General features: G+C 51.6%; 1 protein-coding gene across 10 annotated transcripts in view; it reads right to left on the bottom strand.

Annotated features, from left to right (window-relative positions):
• Positions 1-7,335, bottom strand: part of BTBD10 (BTB domain containing 10) — a 48,912-nt gene extending 41,577 nt beyond the window's left edge. Inside the window, exon 1 of one of the 10 annotated variants that reach the window (XM_039536784.1) lies at positions 7,061-7,335. The gene's annotated coding sequence lies outside the window, so the exon portion shown is untranslated. Of the gene's footprint in view, positions 1-3,132; positions 3,153-7,060 lie in introns of those variants that run through there. The other 9 variants (XM_039536785.1, XM_039536798.1, XM_039536786.1 and 6 more) reach the window with 9 other exon arrangements.
• Positions 7,336-17,032: the final 9,697 nt, after the last annotated feature.

The following is a 17,032-nucleotide window of genomic DNA, read 5'->3' as shown; positions in this document are numbered from 1 at the left end:
GTACAGGCTCAACAAGAAGTCTACAGTTGATGCTTTCGTTCACTGGCTGGCTTTTCTCACAGCCTCTTTCACTGGAGGTAACAGAAAGACTATTTCTGCCTCTTTCCCGCACCCTCCCATCACCACTGACGCCAGAGCCAGAGACTATCAGCCATTCTCAGATGTTCCTGGAAACTCATAAAATATGAGATGGAGAGACTGACATTAGGACCACAGAATTGCCTGGAGTTAAAGATAACAACAGTGGCAGTAGGCGCTCAGCGGTAAGTTTATGAAAAGCTTATATTAAGTAGTGGTCCCCAAACTGTGGGGCACACCCACTAGGAGGGCACGGAGGAATGTACGGGGGGCACAGCAGGGCCCAGGCCAGCCCCCCTGGGGGGCAGGGAGGAAGCACCATCCAGCTACGCTCTGTCCCCAGCTCCACTCTAACCGTGACCCTGGTCCCCACTGCAGTGCCAGCCCCGCTCCCAACCACAGGCTTGCTCCCAACCATAGGCCACAGCCCCACTCTGGGGGAGGAGGGGGGAGCGGTGAGAAGGACCAGGTTGGGGGGGGGGCGCATCACCAAAAAAGTTTGAGGAACAATGATCTAAGCTCTTGAGCTTCCACTTCAAAGCTAAATGAACCCGAAGGGTTAAGGCAAAGACGTCTGCTGAGAAGATGCAGCCATTTTTCTCCAATATATAAATCTAACAGGATGAACTCTTATCAGCTTTTTTGAGGGAATCGGTCTTTTGGATTCCAGGCATTGAGCCCACATCTCCCAATAGGGCCAGAGGACTAGTCATCTGTATAGCAGAGCCACCTAATTGTAAAGCAGAGGGATTCCACATATGGCCTTTTAAGTGCTTACAGCATCACCTGAACTGAAAGAGTTGATAGCTCTTGAAAGGAAAGCATCACAGGCTAAACCTCAGACTCCATGCTGAATAGCAATGAAGTTGATCCCAGGCACTAGAATCCATCTCTCCAAGGTGTGGTATATTTGACACATGGAAGGGAGAGGCAGGAGAAGATTCCCTGTTTTGTGCCACAAAGGAAAAAAACTAACCGAGTAAAAATGGCAGCAGACAGACTTAACTCCCAATAACAACTCTCTCTGTTACCCATCCTAGGGAAAAAAAGAAAAGAAAGAAGGAAAAAAAAAAAGGAGTGGAAGTGTCAGAATTTTCAGTGCAACAAACAGACTCTTTGGCACCTGGGAGCTGGACATAATGCTATCAATCCTCCCTCAGGCACTGATGCTGAAGCCCTGAGAGGCCTGATACAGATGCACTGAAACCCAATGAAGCAAAGGTGTCCAAAACCAGATGGAGCGGATGCTAGAAGGCCTCCAACATAGAGAAGTGCCTGGCATGGAAGATAATGCAGCACCATGCTGGCTGTAATGGGGTGGCCATTTAATGAGCACCCCCTCATAGCCAGAGGTCACTTTGCAGGCCCCCTGCCACTTTTAACCTCCCTCATGTGAGCCACTTAATTGCTGCACACAGATTTTCATGTAGATATTAAATCAGCCCCAGGCAAGGGTGTTAACAAAAATGGCTCAACAATCCTCAGGGTCCCAAAATAAAAGTTCACCATCACACTACAGTCCATACTTTGCTCTGGTGTCTTCTTCCTCAGCCAGAGCTCTTCTTCTGTCCTAGTCTGTTCTCACAGCCCATCCTCCCAGCTCTTCCTATCTGGAGCCTACCTTCCTAGACCTCCAAACTTCTAGGGTCAAACTCCATCTGAATTTCCCCACAGGAGCCTTCTGCTCCCTGTGCTTCTCTGTCACAGCTCCCTTGGTCTCAAGTCTTCCATGCAGGAGCTATTCACACACTGTGCAGTTTCTCCACAATTTTCTGAGCTTTCCACTGCTCTTTATAGGGCAATCACTGTGATCTCACCAAGGTGTGGCTGATTCTGTAATCAGGGACGGCTAGCACCGGGCCTCCAGTGGCACACTAATCTGTTACACTGGCTGTGACATCAAATCAAGTTGTGAGACACATGGCTCCATTTCTTCAACTCCAAATAAACACTGTGCAAGCAAATAATCCTCTAAAGGTTCAATAGGTCTTTCCACATTGACACTGAAGCCAGTGTTGAGCTTGACAGAGCAGACATCTTCCAACTCTAGGTGTCAGATTTTGGGGAAGGCAACTATGAGATTGAAGAGTTCTTTGGTGGTAGCTTAGCCTAACACTCAGTATCAAATATAAGTGATAAGTCCTTGGACATCAAGCTTTTGCTGGCAAGGAAGTCTGCTGGATGCCTGTTCCTGATTCACCAGATAGGGGCCAGGTACTGCACAGTGACTGCTCCAGTTGATCAGTAAGAGGACAATATTCAATTAGCCAACAAGTGGAATTTAAGGCTAATATCCCAAGCCCTAGATGTATGATCGGTAAAAATCTAATACAGAGAAAGCAGAGTAGGTACAGAAAACTCAGCTGTTGCAGACACAGTACCCTCAGAGGTATACATCTTAAAGCTGAACAACAGACTCACAATCGCACAAGGAAGTCTCACTGGAGCCTGGAAAATGGAATGCCCAATGAGGCCAAAATTTTGACAAAAGTCACACTATTAAATATTCAAAATTTCTAAGTTAAAATACTAAACTTCCAAAAAGGGACAAACAGTCAATTTGCTGCTCACTGTCTACAGTTGTCGGAAGAATATGAATAGCAGTTGAACTGCACTCCTTTATATATCCTTAGCTGGGATGAGATGAGGAGATAAGCAGGTGTGCTTATAGTCCCAATGACATCGGCTTTATAAGACGTTCCAAGTGAGCATTTGCCATTGGTGCGCGCACACATCCTAACTCACCTACTGTGCAGATACATGTCTGTTGAATAAATTCGCTGTAGACTTAAGTACACATCAGCTATATAAAAGCTACTTCATGTGGTTGTATATCAATCATAATTACTTATAAAATGTTACTAAATTGACACTGATCAAAGCCTAATTGATAAACATCCCTTGCAATACAGCATTAACTACCATTAGGTTAGGTGAGATGAAAGTAATTCAGAATTTAAAATAGCAGCCATGTACTCTTCAGTGATGTTAAGAAAACTTCCCCTCATGAATAAACAATAGGTGGCAGTAGAGTAAAACTGACAACATTCTCACCTGTGTAACAGCAGATGTAGAAGAACAGTCTTAAGTTTCACTTTATTCCTACTGCAGGAGTCATGGAAGAGAAGTGTCTAGTCTCACAACAGCACGCACCTAAAAGCTTGTCCTCCTACTTTTCAAAGGACATCACTAAATCAGCTCCGTGAAATTCAGTCACTCAGCCTACTCCTATTGATTTCAATGGAAGCCGGAGTGGGCTCATCCTACATGAAAGCAAAATCTTGCCTGCTACTGCAGGACCAAATAGAATAGCAATTCACAGGTTAATCACTCATCTCCAAACTTATATGCAGGGCTAGATGTCAAAAGGCCAGTCACAGCTATCAACAGTTCAACTGCCTCAATAAGCGAGAATACCATTCCAGCAGAACCATAATTAGTTCAATACTACTCAACACCAGTGACAAAAGGATCATGGCATAAACTTTGACTCACTGCCCAAGAGCCAGGAAGGGTTTATAAAGGAGGAAGTTTCAGCAATCAATGAGCTAATGGGTATTTCTACACAGCTTAGAAAAACCTGCGGCTGGCCCATGCCAGCCAACTCTGGCTTGCAGGGCTCAGACTGCAGGGCTGTTTCATTTCTGCATAGACAGCCAGGTTCAGGCTGAAGCCCAGGCTCCAGGAGGAGGATCCCATAGCTCAGGCTCCAGCCTGAGCCCAGAAGTCTACACAGCAATGGAACAGCCCCTGAGCCTAAGCTGGCTGGCACAGGCCAGCCACAGGTTTTTCTTTGCTGTGTAGACATACACAAGGCTTTGGGCAAAAGTTTTATCTGCGTGGATGGAAGAAAATGTCCAGTCTTAGAGATGCCATACAGGGAAAAACTGCTAGATTTAGACACACTGGATATGTCGGAGTGGAAAGAGAACAAGTCAGAGATGAAACCGAGACTGCAGTCCTGAGTAAAAGAGATGGCAGCTGTGGACAACAACGGCACTAAGAAAGGGGAGAGAAATTTAGGGAAGTGAGGGGAGAAGATAAACAGTTCAGTTTTGGCTGCACTGTCAGGTTGACCTGAGAAATGTATATACCATCATTGTTTGTGATGTTACTGTAGTTTGTTGGTCCCAGGATATGAGACACACAAGGTAGATTAGGCTTGAATGCTAGTCCATTCCACCAAGAGAAGTTAGTCCAATAAAAGACATTACCTCACCTACCTTGTCTCTCTCAGATGCATAGACATAATGTGAAGTACAAAGGTTTTAGTCTGAATAGAAAAAGGCAGGTCTGAAGTAGCAAGGAAGATCTGTAAATCTGCATAAAGATGATAACTAGAGCCTTGCTTTTGAATCAGATCATCCAGATATAATGTGTAGAGGGGCAAGAGGAATCCAAGAGCCTTGTAGTACCCCCACTGAATGTTGGAGCAAGGATGAGGAGTATCCTGCGAATGAAACATTGAAGAAGCAGTCTCAGGTAAGAGGAGAACCAGTAGAGGGCAGAGCCATTGCAAGCCAAAGGAAGGACAAGATTTTAAGAGCATGACTGATGTCAAAGTCAGTCAACAGATAAGAATGACAAAGATGGAGTACTTATTCATGAATTTTGGTGAGAACTAGTCAGATGAGTGTGTACAGGGAGATTTTAGAAAACCAGTAAAGTGCGTGAAACAGCTATGGCTTATTGCTAAAAGCAGCCTAGTCAGCAGTCTCAGATTAACCAAGGCAGGAGGGGAGGAGGTTTGGGGTGCCACAGAAAGGGCAGCTTGACCCCGCGTCCTTCCTGATAAAAATTGTGTTGAAGTTGCTGATACATGCATTTTAGAAGAGCAGGATGTGCCTCAGGAATGTCTATTGGGGCCTCAGAGCTGCAAACTCTGGAAAAACCCACACCTGGTTAATCAATAATCAGAAGTATCAGAGGGGTAGACGTGTTAGTCTGGTTCTGTAGATGCAGCAAAGAATCCTGTGGCACCTTATAGACTAACAGACGTTTTGCAGCATGTTAGTCTATAAGGTGCCACAGGATTCTTTGCTGCTTCTACAATAATCAGAAGGAACCTCTTGCTTGACCATTGAAACTGCTTATTTAACAAGTTTTCCTTAAGGGACATGTCATTCTATTACTAATGTATAAATAAGGGGGAAAAGTTTGAGGTAGTTGGACTCTTTTGGACTCTCCCTCTCCCTCGAGAGCCACACTCAGCTTTGGAAATTATCAAGGGTTGGGGGTGTTTTACTAACCTGTTGCGGACGTGTGTAAGTGCTTGAGACTAAGTAAAGTTTAGCTTTAAGTGAAAGCACTCTTGCGTTGTCCTGTTTGTGCCAGCCATCTATCGGTCGGACAGCCGTGTCTCCCGATTTATTTCCTGACACCACTTCACACAGAGTAAAAGTTACCAAGAGCTTTGGGTTGAAAGAACCCCGGGTAACAAGTGAAGTGGGCATTTCCCAAATTGGAAAGGGTCAAGGATGGAGTTGAAGGAAAAGAACTCAAGACAGGTGTTAGATGACATTCCATGAGCTTAGAGTTGAAATGGAGGAAGGAGATGAAGTGACAGCTGGAGAGGTGAGTGGGGTTGCGAGTGGGTTTTTATGCTATGTTGCTTGCAGCATTGGTGATCAACTGCATTTTACTCATCCAAAAACTTGCAATTGCATTTTGTCAAAGCAATTTTGTCAGAATACAACACTGTACATTTCAGGTGCCACCACAGCATTACTAAGCAACTCTTTGAAAACAGACACTTCAGGGCAAGGAGGCACTCTCAATAGTTTCAGGAAGCTCAGCAGAAAAGCTGGAGTTGCTGAAGAAAACATCAGAACTAAGAATTCATCAAGGTAAGGCAGAGTTGCTGGTCAATCAGTACATTCACCATTGTATATCTTATGGCAGTGGTTTTCAACCTGTAGTCTGTGAATCCCTGGGGTCCACACAGACTATGTTTAAATTTTCCAAAGGGGTCCACACCTCCATTTGAAATTTAGGGGTCTGCAAATGAAAAAAAGGTTGAAAACCACCATCTTATGGTACTAGAATAGAATTTCAGATTACACTGTAAAATATTGACAAAGTCAGCATCACCAAAAACAAATCTCAAATCCAGAAGAATCAGGGACAGGCTACAGGCTTACCGCCACCCCACCATCTCATTGTTTTTATCTAGCCACTCATTGAGAGTAATTCAGTTTGGTGTTGAGAGAGCAGCCCCAAAAGCTAAGTGCCCTGCTTTAAGTGACTATACACAAAGGAATGTTTCACTGTTCACTAGTCATCACTGGATGGAAGGGATGTTAATTTCATAGGAACCTGCAGAACTGCCCTTTACAGTTTAATCACTGGCACACAAGAGAACAGACTCCTTTCAATCCCCAACAGGAAATGCAACTCTGACACGTGACAGAAAACCTTCATTAGCACTATTTATTAATAGCATCTCCAACCACTTCATTCAAAAGCTACTAGTCTGACTCGCCAACCAAGGGCATCAGGAAACAAACCCACTGTTCATCTTCCCCGAAAGCAAGATATCAAGTGTACGAGGAGTATCTAAGGAACGGTCATTTATAACAAAGTAGCACCTTATAGACAGTCACAGCAAACCTACTACCGGGGGGGCGGGGGAGAGATGGTCAGTGCTTTAAAGGGCCCCCGACACGCCACGCCATGCCACCCCCAGCCCCCGACACCCCACTTGTGACCAGACAGCAAGTGTGAAAAATCGGGATGGGAGTGGGGGGTAATAGGAACCTATATAAGAAAAAGACCCCTGTAAAATCGGAACATCTGGTCACCCTTCCCCACCCCTACAACCCCGCAGCCTCCGCTCCCCGCCCGGACCTCCAGCCTCCTCCCCCACACAGCTCCGCTCCCCCTCGGCCCGGCTCCACGGCCCACTCCCGCCCCCACAGCCATCCAGCCGCTCTCCCCATCCTGTCAGCCCCCGCTTGCCCTGGGGGCCCGGCCGACCTCCCACCTACACGCCAGGTTCCGGGACAACGGCCGCCTCGCGACCAGGCTGGGGCTGCTGCACCTTCCAGGCCGCTCGGCCTCGGCTCGGCCGCTGCAAGCTCCTCCTCTCGCGAGAGAGCAGGGAGGAAACGGGAAAGGGGTGAAATATCGCGAGGTTTGCGCCGAACGCCGGGTATCGTGCCGGGGAGTGTAGGGGGCTTGCTGCTTTCCAGGCTGAAGGGGGTGGGGGGGCGCTGCCTGGTGAAACCGAAAGCGAGGGCGAAGCCCGGGTCGAGGCGCGTGTCTGTCTCCTGTGTGACGTTCGGCGCCCCAGGGGGCGGGCTGGGCAGCCGGATGTGCCAGCGGGAGGTCACCGGTTCCCATGGTGACGGGGTGGTGCCCAGAGCCGCTGGCAGCAGGAGTGGGACAGGCCGGGGGAGGTAGTGTGGGGGCGGTGCAGCGGCAAGTGAGCGACGGAGGAGCGGGTGGGGGGAGCTGGGGCTGCGAGAGCGGGACCTGGGGATGCCGCGCAGGGGAGGTTCCCCGGGGGAGTCGAGCGGGCGCGTGGACCGGGGGAGATTGACGGGCAGGAGCTGCCCCCTCACTCTTAGCGCAGCAGGTTACAGACGGGGGGGCGGGAATGAACCTCAGAACTGGGAGATTCTTAGTTCTCCCTGGCAGCTGGCGGCCTTGGTGATGGTAGCGGCATAGGCGGCAGGTTCGTATAATTTTTGGTGGGGCCCAAAATGGTGGTCCCCCCGCCCCCCCCTCTCACCCTGTAAGCTGATATAAAATGAAGCTACAATGCGTCAGCACCACAAGATTACAAGGGTCAATTAAAAGTGGAAAGTCAGAAGCAGCACTTGCCTATTAATACCTAATATACGGTATTAAATTTTGTTGCACCTGTTGTGACAAAGTGGGAATGTTCTTAATGTTTTCTCTGAATACTGTGTGGGTGCCTCAGTTTCCCCTGCAAAGTGCCAACTGACGGTGTTGGGGACAAAGAGATCAGGTGGCCTCCTTGTCCGGAAGAGACACAAAGGCCAGATGAGGGAGTGTCAGTTTGGAGCTGGCTGGGGAAATCGGGAGAGGCCCAGAACTTGGGTCTGGGCTCCCCCCCCCCCCCAAGATGGACCTGACTGAGGGGTCCTGTTTTCTGTACTTACAAGCTCAGTTTTAGACTGTATCCCTGTCATCTAATAAACCTTCTGTTTTACTGTCTGGCTGAGAGTCACATCTGACTGCGGAGTTGGGGTGCAGGGACCTCTGGTTGCCCCAGGACCTGCCTCGGCAGACTCGCTGCGGAAAGTGCATGGTGTGGAAGGGCATGCTGAATGCTCCGAGGTCAGACCCAGGAAGGTGTAAGCTTCTTGCCCTGGAGACAGTATGCTCAGAGAGGAGGCTCCCCCAGAGTCCTGACTGGCTTTGTATGGAGTTGTTCCAAAGCATCCCAGCATCCCCTTCCACACCATGCGCTTCCCGGAAGTCTGCACAGGCACTGACACTCCCTCCTCTGGCCTTTGTCTCTTTTCCAAGCATTAGGAGGCCACCTGATCTCTTTGTTCTCCAACACCTTCAGTTGGCACCTTGCAGGAGAGTGGCCCAGGCCATCAGTTGCCTGGAGACAGGGTGTCGGCCATTCTCTGTGCAGACAGCATCACACTGGCCCTCTAGGGCTTTACAACAATCACACCCCCTTATCCCACCATCTAGAGCCTTAAGAAATGCATTGGGGAAACTGAGGCACACAGACAGTATTCAGAGAAAACACCTGTATACGACCAGTTATATACTTTGAAGGGTGTAAAGTAATCAAATATTGTGCTAAATACAATGATACTCCAAACTGACCACCAAATTTAAGTTGCATGTTTTTCCCCTCAGGTGAGGGTTCTGGGGTGGGGCTGGGGATGAGGGATTCACAGTGCAGGAGCGTGCTCGGTGCTGGGGGTGCAGGCTTTGGGGTGAGGCAGGGCTAAGGATGAGGAACTTGGGGTGCAGACAGGCTGCCCCAGGGCTAGGGCCAGAGAGGACTCCCCATCACCACCACTGGCAGCAGCAAGCTCCAGGGGAAGGACCCCTCCTCTGCCCCCCTACCCCCCACAGCACACTCACTCTGCACCACAGTCACTGCACATGTTCCTAGGCCCCCTCTCAGGTCCAGAAAGCCCACTCACCTCCCCTATGATGGGTACTAGGGGGTGGGGCGGGGTTGCCATCACAGGTGGCCTTCCATGTTGCTGCCCCTTATCATAACTTCACTGAGGATGGGGCTGCCCCTTGCCCAGCATGGGGCAGAAGTGGGGTCTGTGCGGTGATGGCTATGGGGCGGGGGAGCAGGGACGGGTGTCATAAAATTCACCCAAGCCCCAGCTGCTCAGGTAGGTCTATGAATCCCCTCCCCCATCTGCCCTGTGGTGGGTGGGTGCTGGAGGGGAGGGGCACTGCCGTCATATGGCTTCCTGCCTCCCTGACCCCTTTGCGTCTCCTCCAGGTAGGGGGAGGGGAGGGATGCCAAACATGGCACAGCCCCCTCCACTCCGCTCCCCTCCCCCGGCCGGTGCTCCAGCAAGCAACAGCAGCTTGCATTGCTGTGTTATATTAGCCCTTAGGCAGCAGCTGGCAGCAGCAGAGGCAAGGGAGAGAGACACGCTGTCTGCTTCAGGCAGGGAAGCTCCAGCCTCCGGGGCGGGGAGGAGAGGAGGAGAGGGCTGCCGAGCAGGGCCCCCCCCCTCCCCTCCGAGATGCTACAGTCAGCAACAGCAGCTTGCACTCACTGCTGTTATGCTAGGCAGCGGCAGCAGCGGCAAGGAAGAGAGACACGCTGCGTTCAGGCAGGGAAGCTCTGGGGCCGGGCGGGGGGGGCGGGGAGCTCCAGCCCTGGCGGTGGCGGGGGGGCGCTCCAAGCACGGGAGAAAACATTGGTGGAGCAGAGCCCCTGCTTGGGAATATTCCTGGGGCTAAAGCCCCAGGGAGCCCATATAAGTCGGCACCTATGTCAGTGATGATGGTGGGGGAGCCAGTTGGCTTATAGCCAGAAGGCAGCAAATCTGAACCTTCAGCTACAGGACTCCATCCATATTCAGCTGCCCTGTGTTCCCAGCAAACGGCACCTTGAAGAGGACTTAAGGCTCTTGATCTCAATTCAAAGTGAGACTGGAATCCTTCCTTTGGCCTGACTATTTCAATGCAAGTTCTTTAGGGCAGTGTATCTATTGGGTTTCTGGGAAACTGGGTGGGCGGAAGCCCGCCCACTGCTACGTGATCCCTTTAGGGCAGTGTAGTGGGGTGGTCCCCTACTCCTGTCTGGGAGGGCTGCAGTGGTAAAAGGAAGTGGCCGCAGCTGGGCCATACCCCATCAGGCCACAGCTGGCCTGTACAAAAAGGCTGGGAACCAGAAGCTCAGATACTCTCCCTCTGCATTCAGAGAGAGGGAGCCTGGCTGCAGGGAGCTAGACACAGGGTACCTGAGTGGAGCAGGGCTGAGGAAAGGGAGAGGAGCCAGGGCGCTCCTGCCTGGAAAGCCCCAGGCTGCGGCCTAGCAAAAGGCCAATAGGTACTGGGGGTTGCAGAGGGCAGCCCAGGGGTAGGCAAGGCAGCAGGTCCAAACCCAACCTTGCCAGTGATGAGTAGGCTGATACTGCAGTCTGCCCCAGGGGCTAGACAATGACTGGCAGTAGCCTTATACAGAAGCGAGGTGGGAATAATGGGTGGGGTTCCCCAGGGTGGGGAGAGACCCTAAGACTGAGGGGTTACTGCCACGGGGCAGCGCCCCACATAACAGGGCACCGAGTCCAGGAGGGACATGGGGGGCCAAGTGGCAGGTGGATCACCGGCCTGCAGAGGGCACTCCGGGCTGGAAATCGAGCTAATTCCCAAGGACAACCAACAGGAGGTGCCGACAGGGGTGAGTCCGCACGGTTACAGGCAGGGTCTGTGTTTTACTGTGTTCGCTCAGCAACTGGCACGGTGGGGGCCTGAGTGCAGCGAACTAATTAACTAATAACGCCACTCCTCCGCTGAGCAGGAGCGGGTATCAGGCCCTACAGGTTGATTTCTCCTCCAGTAGGAAGCCAGTGATATGGAGTCAGGGTACTGGCTTAGTGCCGCTTGTTTAGTTGCTGTGTATAAACCAGTCCTGGGACAGCGGGGGTCAGACCGCAATCAGAATCCTCAGGCCAGACACCAATGCCTACTTCCCAGGGAGCAACTTCGCTCCCAAGAACTGACTCCAGTTAGAGACATTCAAGGCAGAGAAACAACTCTCCTGCTGCTTGCAACAGCTCCCCCATGAAAGAACCCACATCCCAAAGCTAACCAGGACTTCCTAAGCGTGTCTTCCAAGACTGTGTGCCACTCACACCCCAAGAAAAGGGATTTCTAGGTCTCTGTATAACAGCACCACCTGCCAGAACAATAAGCCTGGGCTGGCTCTGCTGCAGCATGCCACACAAGGCCAAATTGCCCATCCAGCCTCTTATGGTTTGGGTTGATTTGGGCCAGCTGGGTCACGGCTGGTTAGAATTTGGACTCAGAAACTTTTCCTGGTTTCATCTCCAAGCCATTTCTCGGAGTGGGGGGGGGGGGGCAGCCAGGCATTCAGGGCATGGGTGCCAGCTGGGCACAAGGCTGTGAAGGGACAGGATGGGAGTCAGGTTCCTTGTAGGTTGAAGCTGCAGCACAAGGTGTGAGTGGCAGCTATTTCCCTAGACCACAGCAACTTGCTTAATAACTCCAGGGTGAACAGTCACAAGGAGATGAGGAAGGAAACCCACATGAAATGGCTGTGACAGCTCCCCCTTCCCAACCTTTCAGCCACAGGCCGGGATTGCAGAGCTCTGGCTCACTCCCCAAACCAACCTGGCCACAAGAATTCCGGGCTTCCCAGCTCCCACCCCAAACCCTCCTCTGAATTTCTACAGTTAGGGGGGAGGGATAGCTCAGTGGTTTGAGCATTAGCTTGCTAAACCCAGCATTGTGAGTTCAATCTTTGAGGGGGACATTTAGGGATTGGGGGCAAAAATCTGTCTGGGGATTGGTCCTGCTTTGAGCAGGGGGTTGGACCAGATGACCTCCTAAGGTCCCTTCCAACCCTGATATTCTATGATTCTGTCCACTTTCTCCTCCTGATGTCCTGCTCCAGACAGATCTCCTTGATGCCACAGGGATGGAGAGGATCCTCTAAATCATAATATATGGAGATATACCTATCCCATAGAACTGGAAGGGACCCCAAAAGATCATCAAGTCCTGCCTTCACTAGCAGGACCAAGTACTGATTTTGCCCCAGATCCATAAGTGGCCTCCTCAAGGATTGAACTCACAACCCTGGGTGTAGCAGGCCAATGCTCACTGCCCACTCATCTCCCCTCCATTCCCAGCTCACCCTGAGTCTGGGAGCCTATGACTGGGCTTCACAACATCTCCATAAAGCTGATCGTTGAGTAGAGGACCCCAACCCCAGCCCTAGGTGCGCCGCAGAGCCGAGTGGGTGAGCCTCTGCAGGACCCAGCTACCCTGTGCCTTCCAGGGTCACTCGCCCCATGCGGATCTCTCTCTGCAGCCTCCTACCTGGAAGGGAAGTAGCCTCCAACAGCTCTTTTGTTGTAAGTGGCTTCCCAGAGGCCTGGCCAAGTCCTGGCTGCCCCTGTTCAGTACTGAATCAGTGGAGCTTCCCCATCCATGGAGGCAGGTGCAGGGAGAGCAGATGTTTGAGCAGGGGGGTGGGAAATAATCAGCCAATCATGTGGGAACCTGTCTTCAGCATAACCCAAGGGCCAGCCCCATCCCTGGCATTGGTTGGCGAGAAGAGGTGGCGAGGGAGCCCTTGTGAATGAAGCCCCCACACCAGCCTGCATCGATGTGCCTCAGCTCTGAGCCACTGAGACCCACTACTGAGGTCCCAGGGCAGTTCAGTCTCCACAGTCCATGGGTCTCTCTGGTCACAATGCCAACTGGGGTGTGGGGCGAATTAGCACCAGTGGGAGCGTGTAGGGGAGGAAGCTACGCTCCAGCCACCCACACCCTGGGATCCAGGCTGAGCCCCCAGCATCCAGCTGTGCAAAGCCTGGGGGACACCCCATGAAATCACCCCCCTGCCCCCACCTCCACCATTTCATTTCAGGCCTCTTGTAATGATGCTTTCCCCACCCAGCAAGAAGAAGGCCCCCCCACCCACAGCCTAGTCCTTATCGCTGGAGCCCATCTCTAGTCAAGCCCCTCTGCTGGCTCATAGACTGAGCGTTTTACTGCAGAGACGTGGGCAGCAGGCAGGCTCATGGGTGCTTAGGGCAGGGGGTGCCAGGCTACAGGACCTTTGTGGGTCAAAGCAGCAGCAGCGCAAGACCATGCAAGTCAAGGGAGGCTGCTAATGCGTGCCTCTGATATTGCCCAACCTCTCCGAAAGAGGCTGTTGCACAAAGCATTGGTTAAATATCACTAGACCCAAGGAAAACATTGCCTAAGAGCCCCAGGCACACGTCCAAAGGATCAGATCATCACAGACAGTTAGCTGCCCAGAAGGATGCCTCAGCATATCCTGGATCCATCCCCATGTGAATTCCAGCACCATTTGCTTCCCCGCCGGCCTGTTGAATTGGTCAGCATGCTCAGATATTGCAGAGGATCCCCAGACTGGCAATAGCCAGCGTTCTCTTCCCAGTACTGGCCTCCCCTACATGCACCGTGCTCCCTGCTCTCGCACCACCTGATCCCCAGGGCCCAGAGAGAATGAAAGGGGGAGACAGTTACCAGGCTGAGCAAGCATCACCGCAACCAGCTCTCTCAGCCCAGCTCTGCTGATTCCCCAAAAGCACGACCCATCACCCACTGCTATCCCAACCTGGGTTCCACCCCAACTGTCCACCCCACCCCCTGAGCTCTGCCCATGCCCCTCAATCCCTACCCACACCACAGCCCCAGATTCTCCCACCGCCACCCCTCAGCTCTGGCAATGGACCCACATCCTGACTCCATTGTCCCAGGGCCATCTCTATGCAACCATTCCCCAGCCCATTCCCATCCCTATCTCCCCTAAACTGTCCCTCCCTGGGTCCATTGATCCTTGTTTCACCACAGTCCACCTTGACTTAGGAGTCAGTAATGCTCTGACGTGACCAGGATGTCGTCACAGTGCTGGATAGGCAATGGAAATGCCTGTGGATCCCTGGTAGGACAAGCCAAGACCCCATCACTTGCCAAGGAGGGCAGGTAACCCAAACTCTAGCATGCAGCAGGGAAACAGAAAACAAGTGTCCCTAGAGATAGATACAGGACAGGCCCAACAAGGAAAATATCAGAACACCACTGGCCATCACATACAGCTAAAACCTCTCCAGCACATCATCAATGATCTACAACTCATCCTGGAAAACGATCCCTCACTCTCATAGACCCGGGAGGGCAGGCAGGCCAGTCCTCACTTACAGACAGCCCCCCAACCTGAAGCAAATACTCACCGCAACACAGAAACACTAACCCAGGAACCATTCCCTATAACAAACCTTGTTGCCTACTCTGCCCCCATATCTACTCTAGCGACACCATCATAGGACCCAACCACATCAGCCGCACCATCAGGGACTCATTCACCTGCACATCTACTAAGACGATATATGCCATCAGGGGCCAGCAATGCCCCTCTGCCATGTACATTGGCCAAACCGGACAGTCTCTATGTAAAAGAATAAATGGACACAAATCGGATATCAGGAATAGTAACATACAAAAGCCAGTAGGAGAGCACTTCAGTCTCCCTGGACATTCTATAACAGATTTAAAAGTAGCCATCCTTCAACACAAAAAACTTTAGAAACAGACTTCAAAGAGAAACTGCAGAACTAAAATTCATTTGCAAATTTAACACCATAATTTGGGCTTGAATAGGGACTGGAAGTGGCTAGCTCATTACAAAAGCAACTTTCCCCTCTCCTGGAATTGATACCTCCCCATCAATTATTGGGAGTGGACCACATCCACCTTGATTGTATTGGCCTTGTTAACACTGGTTCTCCACTTGTAAGGTAACTCCCTTCTCTTCATGTGTCAGTATATTTATGCCTGCATCTGTAATTTTCACTCCATGCATCTGAAGAAGTGGGTTTTTTATCCAAGAAAGTTTATGCGCAAATAAATCTGTTAGTCTTTAAGGTGCCACCGGACTCCTCGTGTCATCCCTGGAGCTTCTGGCCATGTGACTGGCAAGTGCAATGGGGACAGATGGAATGGGTCACTCATCACAAGGAGGTTTGCTTTGGTAGAACATCCCATCCAGCCCATGTCCTTCCATGGGTGTTAAGAAGTAAAGATTAGACCCCCCAGCGGGTGTAATTTAAAGTATCTCAGCTGCCTTCCATGGAGCTTCCCCAGTTGAGGATCTGGCCATTGGATGCAGTCCTTCATCCCTCTCCTGGAGAAGGCCATCACTTCCAAACGCCTGAATGCCACAGAAGCACATGGCTTGAGAAACCACCAATAGTCTGTGGAGCCTTTTGCCCCAGGTTAGGAGGTACCAGAAGTTGCAACTTTGTGGTGACCCATACCTGAAATGAATTTGGTAGGACTCAGTGCAGTGGCCAGGCATCCCCACCATGGAACCACCTTCCAGAGAGGCCATGGAAAATGGGCCTTGGAAACGTGAACTCCCCTTTCAAGCCTAGCTGTGGGCTCTCCAGGCTAGGGCTGAGGTACCTGGGGAGAAGAGGTGAGGCCAGCCCAGTGTCCCTGCCAGGCCAAGCTGTGGAAGACCAGGGAGCTTTGGTCTCCAGGACTCTCACCCAGTTCCTTTTACCAGTCCTAGAGCCACTTCATTAAAAGCTGCCTCTCCCCCGCCCCCCAGCCCTCAGATCCCAAGTGCGGAGGTGTCTGTGGCCTGGAGACAGTGCGGGGTGTGGGAGGGAGGATCCAGAGGCTGCAGTACTGATGCGGTCAGGGAGGGAGAGGAGGGCGCCGAGGCTCTGGCATGTGGTGACGGAAAAAAGAATTTGCGAGACCGGGCCAGGAAATAGTCAGTCGCTCATTCTGGGTAAGAGAAGGAGGAATCCAGGTACCAGCCTGCCAACAGAGGGGTCATCAGCGGTCCTTTGAGCTCATAGCCACAGCGGAGCCATGCTGTCCGGAGAGGAGTCAGCTCCGGCACCTCCTTCGCTCCAGAGGACGGTCTCATTGGTGGAGCCACTGCTCTGGGATGTGGAGGCAGGGGAGGGAGGATGCATGGGCCCAAATGGGGAACATCAATTCTGCCTTTACATCATGAAGCCCAGCTGCCTCCCAGGGTGGTTCAAGGAACCGCAGCTGCCCCTGCCTGGGACATCATGCAGGGTCAGATGCATGGTGTAGATCAGCCTTTCTGCCCCAGGATCCTTTCCCAGCCACTAGCTGGGTTCAGCAGGACTTAGCAGGTGCTGTGGGAGGAGAGAGAGCTCAGCGGTTTGAGCATCGGCCTGCTATATCCAGGGTTGCATGTTCAATTCTTGAGGGGACCACCTCGGGATCTGGGGCAAAAATCAGTACTTGGTCCTGCTAGTGAAGGCAGGGGGCTGGACTCAACAACCTTTCAAGGTCTCTTCCAGTTCTAGGAGATAGGACATGTCTGTTAATTTAAATCTATGACGGCTGACAGGAGTAATGGAGTCACCTCTCTGACTCACCCATGGATTGCAAACGCCTGGCTATGTATAACACCCTCTGGTGCATCCTTCTCTCTGACTCCCATTACTGCAGCCTCTGAGCACTTCCCAGGCAGCTAAAGATAGCACAGTGACAGCCTTCCTTTCTCCATTCCCAGCCCAGAGAGGAGGGAGCCAGAGTCCTTAACAGAGTTCTGCTGGAAGGCATAAATGGTCCTGTCAACCAGTTCTTTGATCTCTAGACAATTGCAGCAATATTGGAGGCTGGGGCTGCGCCAAAGAGCTAGTAGAGGCTCCTTGACCTCCATTTCCTCCCTTTCAGTTTTCCGATTTCCCCCTAGGTCAATCAGGTTCTGGCTGTGGCTGCC

The sequence above is a fragment of the Mauremys reevesii genome, linkage group 4 (genome assembly GCF_016161935.1).
Source record: "Mauremys reevesii isolate NIE-2019 linkage group 4, ASM1616193v1, whole genome shotgun sequence".
Classification (NCBI taxonomy): domain Eukaryota; kingdom Metazoa; phylum Chordata; order Testudines; family Geoemydidae; genus Mauremys; species Mauremys reevesii.
Note: the sequence above shows the minus strand (reverse complement) of the source record. Positions and strands in the feature narration are given on the sequence as shown.